Source organism: Crinia signifera, chromosome 1, assembly GCF_055691185.1.
Source record: "Crinia signifera chromosome 1, ASM5569118v1, whole genome shotgun sequence".
Lineage (NCBI taxonomy): Eukaryota > Metazoa > Chordata > Amphibia > Anura > Myobatrachidae > Crinia > Crinia signifera.
In genome coordinates, this window is record NC_139217.1 from 199,991,421 (window position 1) to 200,018,044 (window position 26,624).

Consider the following 26,624-nt stretch of genomic DNA (forward strand, 5'->3'; position numbering starts at 1 on the left):
TACATTCTTGACAGTCAATAAAAAAGGCTGCTTTAGATGTCCACATTGTACCACCTGCAATGCCATGCAATCTGGGACAACAGTGGCACACCCTTATACAGGTAAAAGGTTCCCCATTAGGTTTTATTTAACTTGTACGTCTAATTTCGTAATTTACATTATTTTATTGCCCATGCTCACTCCTATACGTGGGCAAAACTGAACGCCAGTTCAGGGAGCGGATGGCGTTACACCGCTCAGCTGTCCAAGCAGCACTACAAAAGGGCACAAGTGACCAACCGCTTGCACGGCACTTTGCCCAAGCTCGACACTCTCTGGCCTCCATACGATGCATGATCATAGACCATGTGCCACCATTGCCTAGGGGAGGTGACAGAGGGAGAAAACTTCTCCAGTTAGAAACGAGGTGGATCTTTAAGTTGGACACCTTGGCCCCTAAGGAGTTAAACGAGCAGCTGGGCCTCCATTGTTTCTTATAAATATATAAACCAGAGAATCATAGGACAGAGGGGTTCAATCTGCAATTACTTATAGGGTACAAGATAGGTTAAAATATGCCCGGGTGTTGTGAAGTGCCATCCACTAACTTATAGAATCAGGGGTAACACCCAGAATTCAAATAGACTAACAGTATTCATCAATGTATCACCACACTTTTGTCTTTAATAGTGTCAATATTCAATTAATCACCATGTAGTTTAGAAAAAAATCTTCCTTTTCCCTAGTTTGTAATATCTGTTTAATGTTGTTAGTCATATGTATGTGAAGCACTAGGCGCAATGTACATGCCTTAGTAGGTGCCCTGCTGTCATTGTTCTATTTCATGTTGTTTTTGTTTATTTGCAGTGTCACTTTGGTTTTCAGAGACAGTGGACACATGTACTAGGGTTATGCGCCTTATAGTAGCAGTTTGAATACTGCATTTGTTGCTATTACACCGTAACACACGGAGAAGGTTTTTTTTTTCAATATATTTTTTTCAATAAATCTTTATTATACACTTGTTTAGCTCACAGAGCGGCTGGTTGCCGCGGTAACCACTGAACTGAGAGTGACGTCAGACACAGGCGCCTGACACGAGCGCCTGGAAGCGCACGCTGTCCCTGGAAGCCGGGGTGATGCTACACAGTATTTAAGAGGTGAGTGTTCACTTGTTTTTTATGTAAGCGGTTTGAAAAAAGCCTAGATTAAAGGCTGAAACGTCACAGAAAAAGCTTGGCTATCTGTTTCATTTGATTGAAGTCCCCATTGCCGCGGCCATCCACTGCATATATATATATATATATATATATAGAGAGAGAGAGAGAAAGAGAGAGAGAGAGAGAGTTAAAATAAAAAATGAAATGTAAGTAAAATGAGAGAGATAGTGTTAGTGAGGGAAAGGAAAAAGTGTTACTAGAATGTAAGGGCATGCCGCACTAAAGCCACCCAGCCCAACCAGTTCAGGGGCACCGCACCCCACACCACAGTTAGTAAGAAGCCATTATCATGTGGCTTCTTGCTGGTTAATCGTAGACCCAATTTAGGGTAATGGTGGTGTGGGGTGCGGTGCCCCTGGACTGGTTGGGCTGGGTGGCTTTAGTGCGGTACGCCCTTACATTCTATTAACACTTTTCCCTCACTAACACTATCTCTCTCATTTTAATTACATTTAATTTTTTATTTTATCTCTCTCTCTCTCTCTCTCTATATATATATATATATATATATATATATACAGTAGCTTCGGCTTCCTATCACTAATTTTTATTAACACTATAGTATGTCACTGGTGTGCCGCTCTGCGTATGAATACTTGCTCAAACAAATTAACCGGAATAAGGGCCATAGAGGACATCAAAATGTGTGCAACATTTACATGGAAAATTAAAAAGTGGTGAAACTCTAGCACAGGCTGTAGAATAACCCTGATCAGTAAATTATAGCACTAGGTTTATCACATTATCTACACAATGCCTATAAGTAAGTCTGATGGTGCTACACTAACATACTTATTTAATTATTAACAATTCTGAATACAATGCACACATATTCTGCAGTGCTTTACAGAGAATATTTGAACATTCACATCAGTCGCTGCCCCAGTGGAGCTTACAATCTATATTCCCTGCCACATTCACTCTTGGGGTTAATTTTTTTGAAAGCCAATTAACCTACTGGTATATTTTTTGATTGTGTGAGGAAACCGGAGTACCCGGAGGAAACCCATGCAAGCACATGGAGAATATACAAACTCAGCACAGTCAAGCTGTGTACACACGGGGGCGATAGGGGCTGAAATCGCTGGGAATATGGTCGCTGGCGACCATATTCCCAGTGATGGGAGTGTGCCCCAGCGATAAATCGCCGATTGCGCTCTCCCGTTTTTTAGCCCCATTCTAATCTCTGATTACCTCTGCGTCTCCACGGCAGAGGTTCCCCTTCATCAGCGACCATCTCTGGTCGCTGATGAAAAGGAGACGCTGAGCAATATATCTCCCCCGTGTGTACACAGCTTTAGACCCATGGTGGGAATCAAACCCATGACCCAAGTGCTGTGAGGTAGTAATGCTAACTATTATACTGTCTGTGCAGCTGTTGAGCAGAAATCAGCTAACAGCTATAATAAAATCCTAGTTTTTAGCTTGTTATTTTTTTGGGTACTCTTTACCTAGAACGGCGCCCGCGATCAGAATCGCGGGCGTCGGGGGTAAAAAATCGCGGGCATCGCGGGCATCGCGGGTAAATCGCGGGTACATCAAAATTGTGTACCCGCGATCACCGCGATTTTCCCATAGGGAACAATGTTAAAAAGCCTAATTGACCGCGATTTTCATGTAAAATGCCTCAATGCCCGCGATTTTCTCATAGGAATCAATGTTAAATGGGCTACAGAGCCCAAATAGACCCAATTAACCCTTAAATGTCACCCCAATTTTTTGACGCCACCCCACGATCCACGCCAACCCGAAGCGTGGCGAGCGCAGCGAGCCCGCGAGGGGCGGCGGTACGCGTCCTCCGACCTTTTCATGCCCTACTATCCACGTCGGCGTGGAGTTGAGAATAGAATAGTGTGGCGAGCGCAGCGAGCCACCGAGCCCGAAGCGTGGCGAGCGCAGCGAGCCCCGCAAGGGGACGCGGATACCTTCACAGGTAAACGTGTCCCTTCGCGGGCTTCACAGGTGTCCGCGTCGCCACGGACACCTGTGAAGTCCGCGAGGGGACGCGTATAACTCTGAAGGTATCCGCGTCCCCTCGCGGGGCTCGCTGCGCTCGCCACGCTTCGGGCTCGGTGGCTCGCTGCGCTCGCCACACTATTCTATTCTCAACTCCACGCCGACGTGGATAGTAGGGCATGAAAAGGTCGGAGGACGCGTACCGCCGCCCCTCGCGGGCTCGCTGCGCTCGCCACGCTTCGGGTTGGCGTGGATCGTGGGGTGGCGTCAAAAAATTGGGGTGACATTTAAGGGTTAATTGAGCCTATTTGGGCTCTGTAGCCCATTTAACATTGATTCCTATGGTAAAATCGCGGGCATTGAGGCATTGAATGCAAAATCGCGGTCAATCTGGCTTTTTAACATTGTTCCCTATGGGAAAATCGCGGTGATCGCGGGCATCGCGTCGCGGCCGTTTATGTACTGCCCGCGATCCCGCGATCACCCCGATGGGCGCCGTTCTAAGTAAAGAGTACCTTTTTTTGCATTAATATTATGGTTGAAAATCCATAGGATCCCCCCCCCCCCTCCCCCAAAAGTATCAGAGCAGTTTATTGAAAGGATCATATAAGAGAGGCATGAAGAAAATAAAGCTGCAGTGTACCGAGTCTCGCAACAATGATTTATGCTATTAATACTGCTATTTATAAAATATGAATTAAATGTATTCCTAATATGATAATTATAGCTGCATATATTTGTACTTGCTTGTGGAAGCAAGGTATATGCTCATGAACCATTGTTATTTTTAAGCTAGCATAATACACACCCGGTTGTATAGAATATTATTCACATAAAAATGTCTAATACTAATAAACCCGAAAATATGGATCATTTATGATTATCTAGTTTGTAGAAATTGCTGCACTTTTGATGTAAAGATGTATCTTAATTAAGACACAAATGAGAGACACTTGAATCAATAGTCCCGACAGGTAATCAGTAGTATATATCTTTATAAGTGTCCTTGATATGATGGATCCAAATTAAATTGTGAAACAGAAATTTAAGGAATAGTCATATGACCTGTCTCCACATGTGGAGACATGGATGCTGGCATGTGTGCCTGTGGAGCATGTTCTCTGTGCAGGGGTGTGTAGTGTGGGCCCCCTGGTGCACCCCCGTGTGCACCACACACTGCACCCATTATACATACTCCACTAGGCAATTCAATTTGCAAGAGTAATGGGAATAGTAATGGGACCTCACAAAGGCCCTTATTCTGATCGGTGCGGCCGGATCTGATTATGCGGCCAGGACCGTGCGTGCAAAACCCCGCCTTCCATACGGATCGCCAACTCCGTCCGTACGCGGTAAGAAGCTGGCCGAATGGACCGCACGTGTATTTTTCACGGAATACGCCTCCTCCATCTCAGGGAACCTCCCCCATCATTCGATGGTCGCAGGACCGAGTGGTCCACCAGCTCCTGCAACCTCAGACCACACGGACATTTTTCCGTGCAAAAGCAGGGATCTGGGCGGGCAGCTGACATCCGGCGATGTCATATGTCCGCCCCCTACACGTGCGTCATGGCCGCATTACCATACGTACGCCCAGCGTTTGCATGGGAACGCCCATGAAACGCGGGGCGTATGCATATGGTAATGAGCCCAAATAGCCCTTCACACCCCTCTCCACCCCCTGTTTGGAGTGTTCACATTTCATGCGGGATTTGGCCGTACGCCCCGCTCGCACATGCGCAGAGACGCCTCTGCACATGCGCAGACACAAAACATCGGCGGCACGAACGCACGCGGATATTACCGCACCGATCAGAATAAGGGCCAAAGTTTTCCCCAAATATAACTCACCAGACAGAGATCTACAGTCCAGACAACAGTAAGGATAGCAGTGGGTACACACTTGTTCAATCCTTGGCAGATCACACTGTTTACATACTCCTATTGCAGACCTGATTGCAGAGTCTACATTTAATTCTTCCTACACACTTGTTTAATTTTTCCGGAGACCTCCAATTTGAGTCTGCTCACATCAGAGGCGGACCTACCATTGGTGCAGCAAGTACAGTGCACAGGGGCCCTAAGGACTGAGGGGCCCACTGCTGTTCCTATTACCCTCTACTTGCCTTCCTGTATTTTTCCCTGTCAAACTCTGCCTCCCCCTGTCACCCACTGCCTCTACCTTTCACCCACTGCCGTGTTGCATAATGTAAACCTAGGTTTGGGTGGAGGAGGGGTGGCTCAAATTATATTTTTGCACCTGGGCTCAGCACCTCTCCACTGGTTTAAATAGTCTTCAGAAAAATAACATTCAAATGTAGGAGAAGGGGAATTTATTAATGATAATGAGGTGGAGGAAGGGGAGGAATTTCTAAATAACAATAGTGAAGGGGGAGAATTTTTATTGATGTCAATATTCCTATGTTAAAAAGTAAATAACAAACTGGGACCAGCCCTGAACTCCTCAGCTTGGTCTGGTCATGGAAAGTAGGGGAAAAATCCACCGTGGGTATTGGTGGCAGGGGAGGAAGGGGTTCTGTAGAGGTCACCAACAAATGCACAGATTGGGAAAGGGATACTCTGGAGGGCAGCAGTTCTGAGACTTCCCTCAGTACTGAGAGTCTCACGCACGGCTTGTCCACTTTTCCCTAAAGCTAAATGATTTGTTGGATAAAATGAAACATGTTTGAATTTACCAACTTGTTCAAACAACTGTTTTTGGCCATATGAGACCAATTATTATTATTATTATTGTTTATTCCCACACTGCCAGATTATCATTCCAACCAGCCATCTAGAGATCAGCCACCTGATATAAATCTGCTGTATGGCCAGCATTATTATAGGGATATGGTTACTAGGTCGACACTATGAAGGTAAACATACATTAGGTCCACCACTAAAAGTTGAGAGTGTTTAGGTCGACACATGAAATAGGTTGACATGGCTAAGTTTGAGAGGGTGGGAAGGTCGACCGAAGCATTACGTTGACAAAGGAAAGGTGGTGACACAAAAGGTCTGCATGACTTGGCAACTACCGTTTAATGCCTAAAAATGGAAAATCATGCACTTGGGTCTCAAAAATCCAAAGACTAAATACAGTATAAATGGCACTATAATGGAAACTACTGCGGAAGAGAGGGATCTTGGTGTCACTATTTCAGGGGACTTACTGGCAGGTCAGATGCTTGAAGAAGGCAAGTCAGATGCTTGGTTGCATAGGGAGAGGTATCAGCAGTAGAAAGAAAGAAGTAATAATGCCACTGTATAGGTCATTGGTACAACCTCACCTAGAGTATTGTGTTCAGTTCTGGAGGCCATATCTCCAGAAGGATATAAATACATTAGAGACTGTACAAAGAAGGGCAACTAAAATGGTGCATGGCCTACATCACAAAACGTACCCGGAAAGATTAAAAGATCTTAATATGTATAGTTTAGAGCAGAGAAGGGAAAGGGGGGACATGATAGAAACTTTCAAATATATCAAGGGCTTTAACAAGGTACAGGTGGGAGACATTCTTCACAGGAAGAGGAGCAACAGAACATGAGGACATGCACTGTCATTAGAGGTAGGAAGATTCAGGGGAAATGTGAGGAAAAATTACTGGTACTTGTTTCCTAGCACGGCCACACCGATTTGTATCGGGGTGATCATGTCGGAAAAATCGCGTCGGTTGCATCGCATGCGACTAAATCGCATGCGATGCGACCGACGCGATCGACCCAATTTTTACATTGAATCAAATGTGAATAGGGCCCCTGGGACCCTATTTTACATTGGATTCTATGTAAAGTATTCCCCAGACCCTCAATTTTAGCCCCTCAACGGCACCCCACGATTGACGCCAACCCGAAGCGTGGCGAGCGCAGCGAGCCCGCGAGGGGCGGCGGTGCGCGTCCTCTGACCTTTTCATACCCCTACTATCCACGTCGGCGTGGAGTTGAGAACATAAAGTGTGGCGAGCGCAGCAAGCCACCAAGCCCGAAGCGTGGTGAGCGCAGCGAGCCCCTGCGAGGGGACGCGTATAACTTCACAGGTATACGCGTCCACTCGCCACGCTTCGGGCTCGGTGGCTCGCTGCGCTTGCCACACTTTATATTCTCAACTCCACGCCGACGTGGATAGTATGGGTATGAAAAGGTTGGAGGACGCGCACCGCCGACCCTCGCGGGCTCGCTGCGCTCGCCACGCTTCGGGTTGGCGTCAATCGTGGGGTGACGCTCACAATGGGGTTGCGTAACTTTTTGACCATGACGGGGCCATATACAATGTGAAATGGGTCATATTGGCCCATTTCCATCTCAGTCCATCTCATCTTGTGCCATTATAATGGCACAAGACCGACGCGATTCTCTCGATTTCAATGTTAAAAATATTTTAACATTGAAGCCTATGGCAAAATCGCGTCCATCGTGTCGGTCGCGTCGAGGGCCATGTTAATGCACGCGACCGACGCGATGCCCCCGATTTTGCCTTTGCCGGCAAAATGGACCTGATTTCAAAGGAAATCGGGTCCATCGCGTCCATCGTGTACCTTAACTTTAAGGTACACGATGGACGCGATTGTGGCCGTGCTAGGAAACAAGTACCAAATTACTTCACAGAAAGAGTAGTAGATAAGTGGAATAGCCTACCATCAGAGGTGGTAGAGGCCAATACAGTAGTACAATTTAAACATGCTTGGGGATAAGCATATTGATATCCTTACAAAAAAATAAGGATCAAATATGGTTTGAGGTAACATGTTTAAAAAGGGGCAGCCTAGATGGGCCAAGTGGTTCTTATCTGCCGTCAAATTCTATGTTTCTATGAGTTTTTCATTTTTTACTGAGCCGACATGTGCCGACAGGCGATATTCCATAGCCTACCATCCACTAGGGCGTGGAGGGTGAATATAATAGTGCCCAAGCAATAAGGCACCGCAGCAAGGCACCGTGCCCAAGCATGGCAAGTGCAGAGGTACACTGATATGGTGTCGATTGAAATTCAGGACCAAAAAAAATGGTAGAGCTCATGCTGACCCTTTGACTGTCGACCATTCCAATGTCGACCTAATGCTTGTGTCGACTTTGCGACCCTGTCGACATTAGCCATGTTGACCTATTTCATGTGTCAACCTAAGCCCTATTGACATTTAGTGGCTGATCTAATGTATGTCGACCATATGATCCATACATTCGGTGGCAGGCGGCGCTTACCTAGGCTATGAGTATACGCAGCACAGCAAACAAGTCTGAATCAGGCCCTATATTTGGATTATTGAAATCATTACAAAAGTGCTAGTTGAAAATAAAATCTATGAGCTGTCACTACACTTTTTCTGTCTTGGGTAAACTAGAACTGTAAGTCAATGTTAATTTAATAATAGTTTGATTAGTGGTTGAGTTGTAAGACAATAAGGGCCAGATGCACTAAGCATCAAAAGTGATAAAATGGAGAGTGGAAAACAGCCAGCCAATCGGCTCCTACCTGCCATTTCACAGACTGTGTTTGAAAAATGTCAGGCAAGAGCTGATTGGCTGGTTGTTTATCATTCTCCATTTTATCACTTTTGAAGCTTAGTGCATCTGGCCCAGTATGTTACAATAGCATTTTAATGCCAAACTGCAAACCTAATAAGGAATTAATGATTTCTTGCCGATTAATATAAACAGTATTCCTTTCACTCACTTGTGGAATCTGGCTATTTTATATGGCTCGGAGTGCTCTGAAAGGCAGGAAACCATATTTTTAATATTTTATATTGTTGTTTATGCTGATCCATTTTATTGATGCTACATAACATAAATATCCACAGCTGCAGACTTTAAAAGCTGGATAACAGAAACAAACATTTCCGAAAAAACATTCAGTGTTTACATTCTCTTAGCTGCCATGCATAAGAATGACATCAATAACTTCCTGACTGCAATATTTGTTACAGAAATGGTACATGACAGTATAGACTGCAATATTGAAATGAGGAACATCACTATCAATACCAACCTTTAACTTGAATGCTAAGATTATGATCAGTTAAACATGCTGGTCATGCTATTGGTTTATGTCAATGGAGGTTATTGCATCACTGTAAGCTGATTCTTCAGAAATAACTGTTGTGAAACATTTAGCTTTGAAGCTATGATGAGGGATGACCTATTGAAAACCCAATGGGAATCAGTCATGTAATGGCGCAATCAGAAACACATTTTCATATACCGCCTATTTTCCACATTTGCATAAAATCTAGAACACAGTGTTAATTTTTCAGGTTCATCGGCACGGAAGTTGTTCATGTCATATTGGGCCTAATTCAGATCTGTTCGCTAGGATGTGTTCACTCGCAGCCTATCAAACTGGTCAGCACTGCTCGCAGCCCAACCGAACGCCCAACCCAAGGCCGCCAGCATCACCCGCATCATCTCAGTAACATGGGAGAGGATGTGTCCGAGAACACATCCTCTCGCATGCAGCCGAAGGGGGCAGAAATCATTCAATGGCCGTCGATTATAGAATGATTTCTCTCCCCTTCAGAAATAAAAGTCAGTGAGAACTGACTTTTATTCAGCCGGAGATGGCCGAAAATGAGGCAGGTGCTGACGTCATGATGATGTCAGCCACCCGTCCCGAGCAGGCATCGTCTCTGAAACAGTCCATTTTGTGATGCCCACTTTTCTGGGACACCCGATTTTCCTGCCCATTCCAGGAGAGTAGGCAAATATGTACGGCAATATGGTGTGTGACCCAACAAATGTTCCAAAGTTATTCCTGCTATTATATGAAATACATTATTTATATACAGTTATCCTTCTATGAAAAGGAGGCATAGGACAGGGCTGGGCATGTTCCAACAGGCGGTATTTCATGCCCTACCATCCACTATGGTGTGGTGGGAGAATAAAATAGTGTGCCAAGCGCAGTGAGGCACCGTGCCCAAAGCATGCGAGCAAAGCGAGCGATGCGAGGGGATGCAGTGCATTGGAATCTATGTCCATGTCAACTATGTCGACTTTCAGATAAAAAAACAGTGAAAAACCCCATGTTGACCTTTTGACTGTTGACCTAGACCATGTTGACCTATTGCTTGTGTCGAACTATTGACCTGTCGACCTAAACCCATGTCGACCTAGACCCATGTCGATGCTGACCCATGTAGACCTAGAACCATGTTGACCTTTCCCCAATGACAACTGAGGAAGCCGCTGATGTGGTTACCCACACAGGTGGAGAAACATGTTTTGTTGCTCTAATCCAGCTGTCTGACTTGGCCACTGCACCCCTACTGTTGGTGAACTACCGACAAATACAGACGAGTAGTGAACAGACTTTCACAGTGGTGGAGCAGAAACAACCTGGACCTAAACCCCAGCAAAACAGTCGAGATGATAGTAGACGGTACTTATGTATTATCTGGGCTCCCATGTTAAATGCACCCAATTTTTTCATACCCCTACTATCCAACTAAGCATGAAGTTGATTTTATATAGTGTGGCGAGCGCAGCGATCCACCGCGCCCGAAGCGGTCTCATAAGAAAAATGGGAGCCCAGATATTACATAAGTACCTAGTAGACTTCAGGAGAAAACCAAATGTCAAGGTCCCACTGGTAATTTCCAACAGAGTGGTGTCATGGGTAGAGGCCTTCAAATTCCTTAGGACAAAAATCTCTCGCAACCTCAGATGGGAGCCCAACATAACTTCCATTGTCAAAAAGGCCCAACAGCGGCTGTTCTTCCTGAGACAACTGAAATATTCCACAGTAGCTGCTTCAACTCTTTTACACTGCTATCGTGGAGTCTGTTCTATGCTCCTCTATTACAATCTGGTATGGAGGGGCCAATGAATCTGACAAATGAAGACTGCAAAGAGTGGTGAGGACAGTAGAGAAGATTATTGGGACGGACCTCCCCCCTGTAAAGGAACAATACTTAAGTAGGGTCAAGAAGCGAGCTAGGACAAACTCCACCCTGGCCATAGCTTGTTTGATATTCTCCCATCAGGTAGACACTTCAGGTCCATTCCTGCCAAGTCGTCAAGAACCGCAAAAAGCTTCTTCCCGACAGCTATTCAGCTATTGAACAATGTACTCTAAGATACTGCTAATCTAAACACCTGACTGCTCTATCTAACCTTGCAAATCCTAACATGTGAATTGTCATTTGTATGTGCAACCAGGGCCAGATTATAATGGGGCACAAGGGGTCAGTGCCCCTGGGCCCCCCTCTAGCTAGGGGCCCCTTGTGGTTGGCATGTGTGTGTTTTTTTTTTTTTAGCTAAAGGTTTTGTGCATGGAAGTGGGGTAGTGATGCAGCTTCACCTATCTGCCAATGTGACAATGATTATTGGTGCTGAGCATCGGGAGCCAAGGCACACTGATTGCACAAGTGTGCAGTGCATTACTGGGAGTTGACTAAGTCCCATGACACTTTGCACCAGAGGGCAGAGGCTGAGACGTTTGTGCTGAGCTCTGATTGGTGGAGCTCATGTATGTATGAAATCATATCCATATAGCAGCAATCCATCAGGCTGCCCAGCTGATACAGCTAGCTCTCCATAAGAAACGGGAGTTTATGTGCAGGTTCTGATTAACTCTGATTTCAAAGCAGGGTATTATTGGTTATCCCAAATCACATGACAGTTGTTGATAGTTGATAGCCAATGAGATCCTGCTTTGAAATCAGAGTAAATCAGAGTAAATCAGAACCTGCACATACCTAGAGTTTACCTCCATTGAATATGAGGGAATCTTGAATCTTTCGGATTGGTGGACATTTCCAGAGATGGATTACAACTGTTATTAAGGAGACTGTCGTCAATTATTGTGCATATGAAATTATGCCTTGCTTTTTTTTTCTAAATAGAGTATTTATTTATTTATTTATTTTTCCAATATTCATTACATTCATTGCCATATACAAAAGCATTCTTTATATTACATATACATTTTGCTTCACCTATAGTACTTCTTAACATACCATTATGCCTTGCTTAATCAACTGAACACTTGATGCCTGTTTTAAAGCCATTTCTAGCCTTATACCAGAATTAAGAGAATTTATTGAAAGAGCATCTGCATGTTTTGTGTTGTATGTCTTGTAGTGTCATGTGTATTTAAATTTTATATGAAGTGCACTTCTATTTCTTTATATATATATATATATATATATATATATATATATATATATATATATATTCATATGCTATGTTTACTTATGAATTTCTCTTTTTAATAAATTTCTATATATAAAAACACTGTTTATTATTGTGCTCAGCACAACTGCGCCCATTGAGATTACATGCTAGTGCAAGATACATGTTCTCTTCCTTTTCTATGTTTGTTTTGAGGCACACAACCTCTAACAAGGGGCAGCAATAGTGCACAGGAATTGGGATCCTTCAAGTACATTGAACCAGCGCTCCTAATAACCTTAGGGTTATATTCATAGGCGTGCACAGCCCGTTTTATTAGGGGGTGCACCATTGGAGGGGGCGTGTCCATCACTATCTACTGGGCGTGTTCATCATCTCCTATTATTACACATAATGAAACACACTAGACATAATGTCACGCACAATAATGCCCATCACACATGCCACACACCGTAATGCCCATTACAAATTATGTTAGGGCTTAAAAAAAATATTATTAAAACAGGGACAATAGGGACTGTGCACGTCGAAGGCGCGCGCCAAAAATTAACACATACTTACATGCATATTACACATCACACAGCCATTACATAGTATACCACATTCCATAATGCCCATTACACGTTGTACGTGTAATTCCCATTACATGTTATGCCTCACACCATGATGCCCATTACACGTTACGCCTCAGACTGTGATGGCCATTACAGATTATGCCATGGGGGGGATGTGAAATGTTCTTTGCCAGGAGTCACATGCTCCCTGGGAAGGGGGTGGTTAAATGCTCGTTGACAAGGGGAGTTTCATGCTCATTGCTGGGGGTGTGCATTGCACACCAGCGCTCCCGTGAATCCGCACTTCCGGGTAGCGCTGTGCACTCTTCTTATAAGATGTCCACCGGAGCCGCAGCCTCCTTCCCTTTTGAGCCGCTGGCCGGATGCTGCACGCCGCACACTGAAGCTACTTTACCTGTCAGCGGCAGGCAGCATCTGGTCAGCCGCTCAAAAGGGAAGGAGGCTGTGGCGGGCACGGAACACTTGTACCCCAAGTGCCCAGGGGCAAATGCCCACCCGCACACATAGTATACACACACACACATACAAAAAAAAAAAAACGGTTTAACCTCAATATCCCTGGAATCAAATAATCCATATGGATCCGCCTGGTATCAGATTGAAGGCCCAGCGATTTGGGTTTGACTGAAATCAACCTCGAGCTTCAGTGATGCCGAAGGGGGAACTGGCAGCCATTGAACTGGGTGGGGGTCGGAATTAGCGGGTCCCATGTTATTCTATAGGGAAAACGTTCCAGCTTTGCCTGGCAGTATCTCCGGTTCCCAGGGGGCTAGAGACACGGGGCTGGGCTCGTTGGAAAGCCCCATCCCTCAGCTATGATTAGGAGGTGCACCCCCGGCACCCCCCTTGCGCACGCCTATGGTTATATTCTTTGGTCTTTTCCCCAATGTCGACCTAATGGTGTCGACCTAATGCTTGTTGATTAACTTGCTGTAGACCAAATGATCCCAACCCATGAAAAACACTATTTCACTGATAAAGGGCTTTTTCTGCTCCATGAATAACCCCCCACGTGTTATGCACCATAAACAGTGACAATGCAGTCATTTCACTTGGCAATGTAGATACAACAGTAGCTGCCTTTTTAATAGACATTTGTTTATGAGCATCACTGTTTTACATTAAATGAAGGGTGGCTGCTATTTGCAGGTAAAACCAGATGGTGGAGGCATTGCTTCTTATATACTGTTGCTGCATAGTTATATTCACATGCAGGGGTAGGGAGTCTCAGGATCTCAGCGAAGCTTGCCCGGAAATTATGTTATTTGTTTATTAACAGTTTCTTATATAGTGCAGCAAATCCCTTATGCTTTACAATTGGAAACAAGAATGATAAACCAAAACTGGGTAAAAACAGAAAATCATAGCGGTAGGAAAGTGTTGCTCACAAGCTATAGGGAACTTGGAATTGATATACAAGGATAGGTGCTCTGTTTGATAATTGTCCAGCAAGATTGCAAAGGTTCTTGGTGGACTGAATGACATGGCTATACACATACAGCAATGCCAGCCTGGGGTCAGGAGGAAGGGCAATTTATACTGTAATACCCCTTTCACACAGAAAATGAAATACCCGGGTGAAGCAGTTCCACCCGGGAATTTCATTAAATACACGGGTCCTTTTTCTGTGTGAAAGGGCACACCCGTGTCGTAAATCCCGTGTCTCCGACCCGGGAATTGACCAGGGTCGAGGACACGGGATTTATGACCCGTGTTGACCCTTTCACACAGAAGAAATACCCGTGTTATTCAGGTAGAAATTTTCAACCCGGTAATTTTGTTCTTCTGTGTGAAGGGGGGTCAGGCTGCTCCCGGCAAATTGACACAGCATTTGAAATGCCGTGTATTTGCCGGGATTTTCAGACTTTTCTGTCTGAAAGGGGTATAATTAAGTAAACTTGTGACCTTCTGTAAAGTGTCAAAAAATGTGCCACAATTTCATATAAATAGCCAATATAAAATGATATAAAATATCCAATACAAATAGTATGTCTCAATACAAAAACATGTAGTAAATGCCATGATAATAATAATAATAATAATAATAATAATAATAATAATAATAATAATAATAGCAAAGAAAGAAATTACAACTCAGGCTTGGAAACATAGAAACATAGAATTTGACGGCATATAAGAACCATTTGGCCCATCTTGTTTGGGGATACGGTCATTTGATCTACAGCATGTTGGTCAACAAGCATTGGGTCGACATGGGGATAGGTCATTAGGTTGACACAAGCATTAGGTCGACAGTGTCTAGGTCGACAGTCAAAATGTTGACATGGGCTTTTTCACTATTTTTTGAGCCGACATGTGCCGACAGGCAGTATTTCATCAGGGCCGTAACTAGGGGGGGGGGGCTGGGGGTCATGTGCACCGGGCGATGGAGGGGGTGGGGCGCAATACTGTCACTGACCATGCAGGGTACAAAAACGGTCACAGATTTTTTTTACTCATCTCCGCCGGGTTCCTCCTCCTTGTGATGCTGTGTGGGTGATGTCATCACGCATGCGCCGCCCACACGTACATCATAATAGGAGGCCAAGCGCAGACTGTGTGGAGAAGCTAGCGGCAGCCCCTGGGCAGAGAGCCAGCAGTGACAGCGGCCGGTAATACAGCGTGCGCCGCAGGACTAGCCAGCGCGCCATCAGGCCTCTCCCCATCACCACTCCCCAGCCACATTCGAGCAGGGCGCATTGATTGACTGCGCAGAGACTGTCTGAAGGGGCAGCCCTGGCTGAGCCAGCAAGTGACAGCGGGTGCCAAAAGTTATTTCTCTAAAAACTAAGATAATATACACAGACAGCTGCATAGTATTGGGGACAGGGGGAGAAATTGGGGGTCCGGGTTATATTCTGAAATGAAATATATATTTATAAATTATACCTCAGTCATTGACTCTCTCTAAAGCTAAATTATTATTAACCAACTGCTGACTGAGTCAATCCTCAGTCTTCAACTGGTTAATAATTTACCTTCAGAGAGAGTCAATGACTGAGGGATAATTTATAAATATATATTTCATTTCAGAATACAGTGTATATGTAATAATATGAGCATATAAGTGTGGGGCATATGTGTGGGCAACATGTGTGTGGCATAAGTTTAATGGAGCATCACGGTGTGTGGCATATGTATAATGGGCATCACAGTGTGCGTCATATGTATAATGGGCATCACGGTGTGTGGCATATGTATAATGGAGCATCACGTTGTGGGGCATATGTATAATGGACATCATGTGTGTGGCATATGTATAATGAGCATCCAGGTGTGTGGCATATGTATAATGAGCATCCAGGGGTGGGGCATATGTATAATGGGCATCATGTGTGTGGCATATGTTTAATGGAGCGTCACGCTGTGGGACGTTTGCATAATGGAGCGTCACGTTGTGGGGCATATGTACTGTATAATGGGCATATGTATAATGGGCATCATGTGTGTGGCATATGTATAATGAGCATCCAGGTGTGGGGCATATGTATAATGAGCATCACGGTGCGGATCATATTTATAATGGGCATCACAGTATGCGGCATAGGTATAATGGGCATCACGAACTGCACTTTTGGGGTCATGTGTATCTGACACTGCACTTTTGGGGGCATATGTGTATCACACCTCCATTTTCCATGGCCGCACCCCATGTGGCTACAGCTCTTATGCTGGGTACACACCAGGACGACTAGGGCCCGATCCCATCAATCTAGATCCAGATTCCGACCAATTGGATGTAGATTGTGTGCTGATTGGGCCCTTTTCTGTCCTGGTGTGGACCGATACCGATCCGATGCGCGGTCCCGCGGGTCGGTCGGTCGTTATTGAGATCCTACCTGCTGCAGGTAGGATCTCAATGACGACCATACAGCCAGGTGCGGGTCGGCATCGGATCGGACCCGCTCACGGTGCACATCGTGAGCGGGTCGTGCCCCCCGCATCATCGTGAGCGGGTCGGACGAGACACTGATGACCCGCTCACAATGTGCATCGTGAGCGGGTCGTCCTGGTGTGTACCCCACATTAGAGAGCTGACCATGCCCTCATAGCGGAAAAAATGGGGGATGTAGCCTCACAGGAGTTCCACGGTAGTAGGTGAAACCTCTAATTTTGGGCGCGTGCCTTCGGCACACGCAGATGTCTCATCTCCTCTGCCTCCAGTGTTGGGAGGTATGTTTGTGACATATTGGACATTGCAGTGTGTGGCATATTGTGTATCATTCAGGGACAGTGTTCTATCCAGTGGCAGCAGCAATTACTATTGCTTATAATGTGTACTGGGGGGGGGCATAACGGTGTGTGGTATAATGTGTACTGGGCATTACGGTTTGTGGTGTAATGTGCTCTGTGCATTACGGTGTGTGCTGGAATGTGTACTGGGCATAACGGTGTGCTATAATGTGAATTGATACTACTATGTGACCACACCACTTCTCTCCCCCCATCCCCCAAAAAAAAAATGCCCTACATTTTTAGTGTGCGCCTTCGGTGCGCACTGTCCCTGTTTTCAGGTTCATATAGTTTCTAGTATATATATATATATATATATATATATATATATATATGTATCTTGATGCAAGTGGACCAGTTGAGGGATAATTTGTAAATATATATTTCATTTCAGAATACAGTGTATATATAATAATATATGATATATTGTCTTGTTTGTTGGTTTAATATCACCCTTCTGATGTCTGTAAGCACATAAATATATATATATATATATATATATATATATATATATATATATATATATATATATATATATATATATAGAAAGGATAGTGGCCCCAATAATGCGCTTAAAAGAGAAGCACCTCTATAATACCTTGCTGTTAATAGAGGTACAGGTGAGAAAAAGATAAGAAAAAAGAAAGGAGAAAAGAAGAAAGGATAAGATAATTCCTATTCTTCTTTCTTCTTTTTTCTTATATATATATATATATATATATAGTAGTCCTGGGGTTGCTCGGCACTCTGGACAATGGGGATAATAACCGTGGTGCCCTCAATGGTTAGGTAGAAAGATTCTGTTCCCCGATGTCTTGTGAAGGACCCGGAAGGAAGAAAGCGGCACTCCAACGGAATTTTTAGAAATAAATCACCATTTATTAAAAGTGACAACAAGTGGCGTTATACAGGCTCCATCGACGTTTCAAGGCATGTAAGCCTTTTCCTCAGGATGCGCCCTACAATGTGTAAAGTGCCAGTGTGGGTAAAACCCACACTGGCACTTTACACATTGTAGGGCGCATCCTGAGGAAAAGGCTTACATGCCTTGAAACGTCGATGGAGCCTGTATAACGCCATATATCAGGAAAGAATTACAGGCATAGAATCTGGTCGACGTTTCGGCCACAGAACGTGGCCTTACTCATGACCGCCTCGTTCAGAAGACACACAGGTGACGAGGCGGTCATGAGTAAGGCCACGTTCTGTGGCCGAAACGTCGACCAGATTCTATGCCTGTAATTCTTTCCTGATATATGGATTAAAAACCCTTTGCTGGGAAGATTGAAGCCCTGGTGAGTGCCATTTCTTCTATTTGGACTGTATTTGTGACCCTGTCATAGGGATATCACTGATGTGCAACCCCAGGCGGATGTATTTGTAAATGAGTGTGCCAGCCCTATCCAGGATATATATATATATATACACATTTTTTGGGGGGGGGGGCACTAAATGAATGTCTTGCCCCGGGCACCAGAAACCCTAGTTTTGGCCCTGATTTCATGCCCCACCATCCAATAGAGCATGGTGGGTGAATAAAATGACGGAAGCATTGCAAGTGAAGAGAGGGGATGCGGTTCACTGGAAACTGTGCCCATGTCGACTGTGTCGACATCCGGGTAAAAAAACAGTGGAAAACCCCATGTCGACGTTTTCAATGTCGACCTAGACACTGTTGACCTAATGCTTGTGTCAACCTATTGACCTGTCGACCTAAACCCATGTCAATCTAGACCCATGTTGACCATGTCCCATGTCAACCTAGACCCATGTTGACCTTGTCCCATGTCGACTTAGAACCATGTCAACCTTTCCCCATGTTGACCTAATGGTGTCGACCTAATGCTTGTCGACCAAACGATCCCAACCCCTTGTTTGCCGTTTTTTTTTATCCTTTAGGTATAATCTCAAAATATTTAATATAGGATTAAATATTTTGAGATTATACCTAAAGGATAAAAAAAACCCGGCAAACAAGGGGTTGGGATCGTTTGGTTTACAGCATGTTGGTCGACACCATTAGGTCAACATGGGGATAGGGCCTATCCCAAGCATCCCAGGCATAGGGCCTATCCCAAGCATTTTTAAGTTGCTCTATTGCCTAAATCACCTCTGATTGGAGGCTGTTCCACTTATCCACTACCCTTTCTATGAGGTAATTTTTCCTTACATTTCTACGAACCTACCTTCCTCGAGTTTCAGGAGTACAATGCGTATTTTTTGTGATCTCATAATGTTGATAAAATTGGGTAGACATCCATAAAAAAGGCGTAGAACTCAGCACACTGGGGGGTATGACTATTTATGAGATAATTCTGAGCTGCATGCAGCATTAGCATTTATGGCGTAGTCATGTCTGTGACTTTTTGCAGATGCTATTATGCTGGGGCTGTGATGCATCGTAGTCACAATCATCGCAAGCTCCATAGGGACTTGCACAAGCATGGTAGGTGCAGAATCTTCGTCAGAATGTTGGGCCTAATTCAGACCTGATAGCAGTAGATATCCGTGCCTGAAGCACAGGATGTCTACTAGGGGCTGCCTGTAATGGAGTCTGAGAGGGGCTGAGAGGGGGCTGCTACAATGAGGGACACCTAAGGGGGACAAATACTATGGGGAAAACTACTATGGTGGACAACTACTAAGGGGGTAATCACTAAAACTGTACTATTATGGGGGCACTACTAAGGGGGCTGAGGCTAATAAATGTGGATTGCTGTGTATTAGAAAAAATGGTACTCTTTACCTAGAACGGCGCCCGCGATCAGAATCGGGCATCGCGGGTAAATCGCGGGTACATCAAAATCGTGTACCCGCGATGACCGCGATTTTCCCATAGGGAACAATGTTAAAAAGCCTAATTGACCGCGATTTTAATGTAAAATGCCTTAATGCCCGCGATTTTCTCATAGGAATCAATGTTAAATGGGCTACAGAGCCCAAATAGACCCAATTAACCCTTAAATGTCACCCCAATTTTTTTACGCCACCCCACGATCCACGCCAACCCGAAGCGTGGCGAGCGCAGCGAGCCCGCGAGGGGCGGCGGTACGCGTTCTCCGACCTTTTCATGCCCTACTATCCACGTCGGCGTGGAGTTGAGAATAGAATAGTGTGGCGAGCGCAGCGAGCCACCGAGCCCGAAGCGTGGCGAGCGCAGCGAGCCCCGCGAGGGGACGCGGATACCTTCACAGGTAAACGCGTCCCTTCGCGGGCTTCACAGGTGTCCGCGTCGCCACGGACACCTGTGAAGTCCGCGAGGGGACGCGTATAACTGTGAAGGTATCCGCGTCCCCTCGCGGGGCTCGCTGCGCTCGCCACGCTTCGCTCGCCACGCTTCGGGCTCGGTGGCTCGCTGCGCTCGCCACACTATTCTATTCTCAACTCCACGCCGACGTGGATAGTAGGGCATGAAAAGGTCGGAGGATGCGTACCGCCGCCCCTCGCGGGCTCGCTGCGCTCGCCACGCTTCGGGTTGGCGTGGATCGTGGGGTGGCGTCAAAAAATTGGGGTGACATTTAAGGGTTAATTGAGCCTATTTGGGCTCTGTAGCCCATTTAACATTGATTCCTATGGTAAAATCGCGGGCATTGAGGCATTGAATGCAAAATCGCGGTCAATCTGGCTTTTTAACATTGTTCCCTATGGGAAAATCGCGGTGATCGCGGGCATCGCGTCGCGGCCGTTTATGTACTGCCCGCGATCCCGCGATCACCCCGATGGGCGCCGTTCTAGGTAAAGAGTACCGAAAAAATATATATATTTTTTTTTACTCCTGTGCTGCCCAGTGTGCTGTATAACTCCAGGGGTGCTGCCATGTGTCATATATAATTCCAGGGGTGCTGCCATATGTTGTGTATAATTTCAGGGGTGCTGCCATTTGTCGTATTTAATTCAAGGGGTGCTGCAGTATGTTGTGTATAATTCCAGGGGTGCTGCCATGTGTCATTAATTAATTATTTATTTATTATTTATTTTACAAATTGTTTCCTTCCAGGGTTTTAAAGGTTTATATGGTAGCTTTGTACCTCCCTTATTATACCCCCCCTATAATTGACCGGTCCAAATGCCTCTATGAGCTCATAAGGGCTGAGCCATTGAGCATACATCTTATTTTCTGTAGTGGTTACAAACACTAGCACCTTGTCTCCCAATTTCTGATGTTGTTGAGCTTTTTCCATGTGTTTTTTCAAGAGTGGCATTATCTGCCTTAGACGGCCATACAATTGGTTGAAGTTCCTACCCTTCTTTTAGTAGATCCAGAATCCCTCTGGGCTGTCTCCCATAGAGTAGCCTGGTCCAGTGCGACTATATCCACAATCTAGCTGCAACCAGGCCTTGGCCAGCCAGACTAGTTTGGCCAGCTGAATCCTGGGAGGCTAAGAGTCCTCCAGCTGCCAGTCATCGAATGCTTCGACTTTATTGGGGCCTGTCACTCCAATCCTGTCAAGTATAGCTTTCTTAAGATCAGGGTAGGAATGTGACCACAGCCATATCCACATTGGCTCTCTGTGCCTCCTCTGTTATACAGAGAGCCAGCCTGTCAGACAATTCCTGTGCAGGCCATTCCAGGCACGTGGACGTGCAATAAAATATGCTTAGGAATGCATTAATGTCATGAGCTGGAGTGAGCTTAGGTAGCCTCACCTGCTCATGCCCACCATTTCTCAGCTCTTTTAGCTCCTCATGCAGCATCTGAATTTGAGTTTGTTGGCTCTTATATGTCATCTGGACCTGGGCTTGTTGTTTATGCAGCCATCTTCTACTGCCCCTCATGTATCATCTGAACTGGAGCTTGCTGCTCCGCTGCCAGTTCAGTAAACCTTTCCAGTAATTCCTCCATATTACCCTGCTGTTCCCCTTTAAGGTAACATTTGGGAGGCTTAATATAAAGTTCCAGACTGATAAAACGGTACTTGTTTCCTAGCACGGCGCCCGTAATTTTTATTGTATCGCCAACCAAATCGCATGCGATGCGATCGACGCGATGGACGCGATTTTTACACTGGAATCAATGTAAAATGGTCCCTAAAACCCAATTTCAATGTAAAAATCCCCAAAACCCCCCATTTTCATTGCAACCCCCCCCCCCCTGATGGGTGAAATGGCCCTCCATTGTTAACTCCATTGTTAATAAATGGTGATTTATTTCTAAAAATTCCGTTGGAGTGCCGCTTTCTTCCTTCCGGGTCCTTCACAAGACACCGGGGAGCAGAATCTTATATATATATATATATATATATATATATATATACACACATTTTTTTTGGGGGGGGCACTAAATTAATGTCTTGCCCCGGGCACCAGAAACCCTAGTTTTGGCCCTGATTTCATGCCCCACCATCCAATAGAGCATGGTGGGAGAATAAAATGACGGAAGCATTGCAAGTGAAGAGAGGGGATGCGGTTCACTGAAAACTGTGCCCATGTCGACTGTGTCGACATCCGGGTAAAAAAACAGTGGAAAACCCCATGTCGACGTTTTCAATGTCGACCTAGACACTGTTGACCTAATGCTTGTGTCAACCTATTGACCTGTCGACCTAAACCCATGTCAATCTAGACCCATGTTGACCATGTCCCATGTCAACCTAGACCCATGTTGACCTTGTCCCATGTCGACTTAGAACCATGTCAACCTTTCCCCATGTTGACCTAATGGTGTCGACCTAATGCTTGTCGACCAAACGATCCCAACCCCTTGTTTGCCGTTTTTTTTTATCCTTTAGGTATAATCTCAAAATATTTAATATAGGATTAAATATTTTGAGATTATACCTAAAGGATAAAAAAAAACCGGCAAACAAGGGGTTGGGATCGTTTGGTTTACAGCATGTTGGTCGACACCATTAGGTCAACATGGGGATAGGGCCTATCCCAAGCATCCCAGGCATAGGGCCTATCCCAAGCATTTTTAAGTTGCTCTATTGCCTAAATCACCTCTGATTGGAGGCTGTTCCACTTATCCACTACCCTTTCTATGAGGTAATTTTTCCTTACATTTCTACGAACCTACCTTCCTCGAGTTTCAGGAGTACAACGCGTATTTTTTGTGATCTCATAATGTTGATAAAATTGGGTAGACATCCATAAAAAAGGCGTAGAACTCAGCACACTGGGGGTTATGACTATTTATGAGATAATTCTGAGCTGCATGCAGCATTAGCATTTATGGCGTAGTCATGTCTGTGACTTTTTGCAGATGCTATTATGCTGGGGCTGTGATGCATCGTAGTCACAATCATCGCAAGCTCCATAGGGACTTGCACAAGCATGGTAGGTGCAGAATCTTCGTCAGAATGTTGGGCCTAATTCAGACCTGATAGCAGTAGATATCCGTGCCTGAAGCACAGGATGTCTACTAGGGGCTGCCTGTAATGGAGTCTGAGAGGGGCTGAGAGGGGGCTGCTACAATGAGGGACACCTAAGGGGGACAAATACTATGGGGAAAACTACTATGGTGGACAACTACTAAGGGGGTAATCACTAAAACTGTACTATTATGGGGGCACTACTAAGGGGGCTGAGGCTAATAAATGTGGATTGCTGTGTATTAGAAAAAATATATATATATTTTTTTACTCCTGTGCTGCCCAGTGTGCTGTATAACTCCAGGGGTGCTGCCATGTGTCATATATAATTCCAGGGGTGCTGCCATATGTTGTGTATAATTTCAGGGGTGCTGCCATTTGTCGTATTTAATTCAAGGGGTGCTGCAGTATGTTGTGTATAATTCCAGTGGTGCTGCCATGTGTCATTAATTAATTATTTATTTATTATTTATTTTACAAATTGTTTCCTTCCAGGGTTTTAAAGGTTTATATGGTAGCTTTGTACCTCCCTTATTATACCCCCCCTATAATTGACCGGTCCAAATGCCTCTATGAGCTCATAAGGGCTGAGCCATTGAGCATACATCTTATTTTCTGTAGTGGTTACAAACACTAGCACCTTGTCTCCCAATTTCTGATGTTGTTGAGCTTTTTCCATGTGTTTTTTCAAGAGTGGCATTATCTGCCTTAGACGGCCATACAATTGGTTGAAGTTCCTACCCTTCTTTTAGTAGATCCAGAATCCCTCTGGGCTGTCTCCCATAGAGTAGCCTGGTCCAGTGCGACTATATCCACAATCTAGCTGCAACCAGGCCTTGGCCAGCCAGACTAGTTTGGCCAGCTGAATCCTGGGAGGCTAAGAGTCCTCCAGCTGCCAGTCATCGAATGCTTCGACTTTATTGGGGCCTGTCACTCCAATCCTGTCAAGTATAGCTTTCTTAAGATCAGGGTAGGAATGTGACCACAGCCATATCCACATTGTCTCTCTGTGCCTCCTCTGTTATACAGAGAGCCAGCCTGTCAGACAATTCCTGTGCAGGCCATTCCAGGCACGTGGACGTGCAATAAAATATGCTTAGGAATGCATTAATGTCATGAGCTGGAGTGAGCTTAGGTAGCCTCACCTGCTCATGCCCACCATTTCTCAGCTCTTTTAGCTCCTCATGCAGCATCTGAATTTGAGTTTGTTGGCTCTTATATGTCATCTGGACCTGGGCTTGTTGTTTATGCAGCCATCTTCTACTGCCCCTCATGTATCATCTGAACTGGAGCTTGCTGCTCCGCTGCCAGTTCAGTAAACCTTTCCAGTAATTCCTCCATATTACCCTGCTGTTCCCCTTTAAGGTAACATTTGGGAGGCTTAATATAAAGTTCCAGACTGATAAAACGGTACTTGTTTCCTAGCACGGCGCCCGCAATTTTTATTGTATCGCCAACCAAATCGCATGCGATGCGATCGACGCGATGGACGCGATTTTTACACTGGAATCAATGTAAAATGGTCCCTGAGACCCAATTTCAATGTAAAAATCCCCAAAACCCCCCATTTTCATTGCAACCCCCCCCCCCTGATGGGTGAAATGGCCCTCCATTGTTAACGCCACCCCACTATTGACGCCAACCCGAAGCGTGGATGGTACGCGTCCTCCGACCTTTTCATACCCCCACTATCCACGTCGGTGAGGAGTTGATTTTATAAAAAGTGGCGAGCCACCGAGCCCAAAGCGTGGCGAGCGCAGCGAGCCCCACGAGGGGACGCGCAGAACTTCACAGGTATACGCGTCCCCTCGCGGGGCTCGCTTCGCTCACCATGCTTTGTAAAATCAACTCCACACCAACGTGGATAGTGGGGGTGTGAAAAGGTCGGAGGACGCGTACCGCCGCCTTTCGCGGGCTCGCTGCGCTCACCATGCTTCGGGTTGGCGTCAATAGTGGGGTGGCGATAACAATGGGGGGGGGGGGGGGGGCATTAACCATACTTAATACCCATGAGGGGGCATATACAATGAGAAATTGGCCCTATTGGCCCTTTTCCCATTGTTCCCTCTGTAAAATCGTGTTGATCGCATCGCATGCCATTATAATGGCATGCGACCGACGCAATCAACGCGATTTTAACTTTAAAACTCATTTAACATTGTTCTCTATGGGAAAATCACGTTGATCGCGTCGGTCGCATTATAATGGCACGCGATGGACGTGATCAACGCAATTTTCTCTTTACCGGCAATAAAAGCTGATAATTGACAGAAAATCGCGTCCATCGTGACGATCGCATGCCTTAAGTACCTTAACTTAAGGCATGCGATCAACCCTGACGGGCGCCGTGCTAGGAAACAAGTACCGATAAAACAGTGTTAGCTGACACCTGCTTGCTTTACTGGCCACTTTTAACACAAAGCTGCACAATGTGTAACCAAAAAATAAAAGTTTTAAACACAGGTAGCTGTCTTACCCTAGGTTTTCTGCTGTATGTAGTTTCCAGCTGTGCTAGGCCCCAATTTGGGCACCAAACATGACAAGGAATCACATACACTGGATCAAGATGAAGTCTTGCTCTTTATTTATGGAGCAGGTCACAGCATACATGGTATACAGAATAGGTAATTATTGTTAGAGCAAACATTATACAGGTAATTACAGCATAGTTCGAACTCATCAGAATGCTCCAGTCCAGTGGTCCCTACCAAAGACATGGTCAAACATTGATGTACATAGCTTGATCAGATTTCTGTGTCTACATGGCATAACAGCAGCTGAAATTTATCTCCAACTCGGTGATAACTCCATGTCATGGAAACAGGTTTGGGTTTGATGCAATGCCTTTGATAATGATAGGACAGACGTTCAACACAATGCATTACCATTGGGAGGTAAAGGGCAATTCCTCCTACAGCCGTAACCTGTCGCTGAGTGTTTTCCATTACTTTGGGCCATTGATTAAGCACCTGAGTGCAAGGCGATTTACAACTAACAGTGAAGTTGAGAAAGCCGCCATGTTCCCTCGCTTCAATGGCTTGCCATTGATTTAAATGATGCTGGTATAGATGCCTTGGTGTACCATTTGAACAAATGTCTTGATTTTTTTTTGGGGTGGTCCCCTGCGACCCCAGGAGATCTGTCTCATCCACTCATTTCCTAGTGTAGAAGTAGAAGAAGCACTGGGAATTGTAACTCAGTTTTGAGGGGCAGGGCTA

The 26,624-nt window shown here is 45.2% G+C and overlaps 1 protein-coding gene across 1 annotated transcript in view; it reads left to right on the forward strand.

Moving 5' to 3' along the window:
* The first annotated feature begins 1,117 nt into the window (after positions 1-1,117).
* The window catches only part of LOC146067035 (proepiregulin-like), a 60,980-nt gene continuing 35,473 nt past the window's right edge, over positions 1,118-26,624 (forward strand). The window contains exon 1 of the mRNA XM_083179154.1: positions 1,118-1,139. The gene's annotated coding sequence lies outside the window, so the exon portion shown is untranslated. The remainder of the gene's footprint in view (positions 1,140-26,624) is intronic.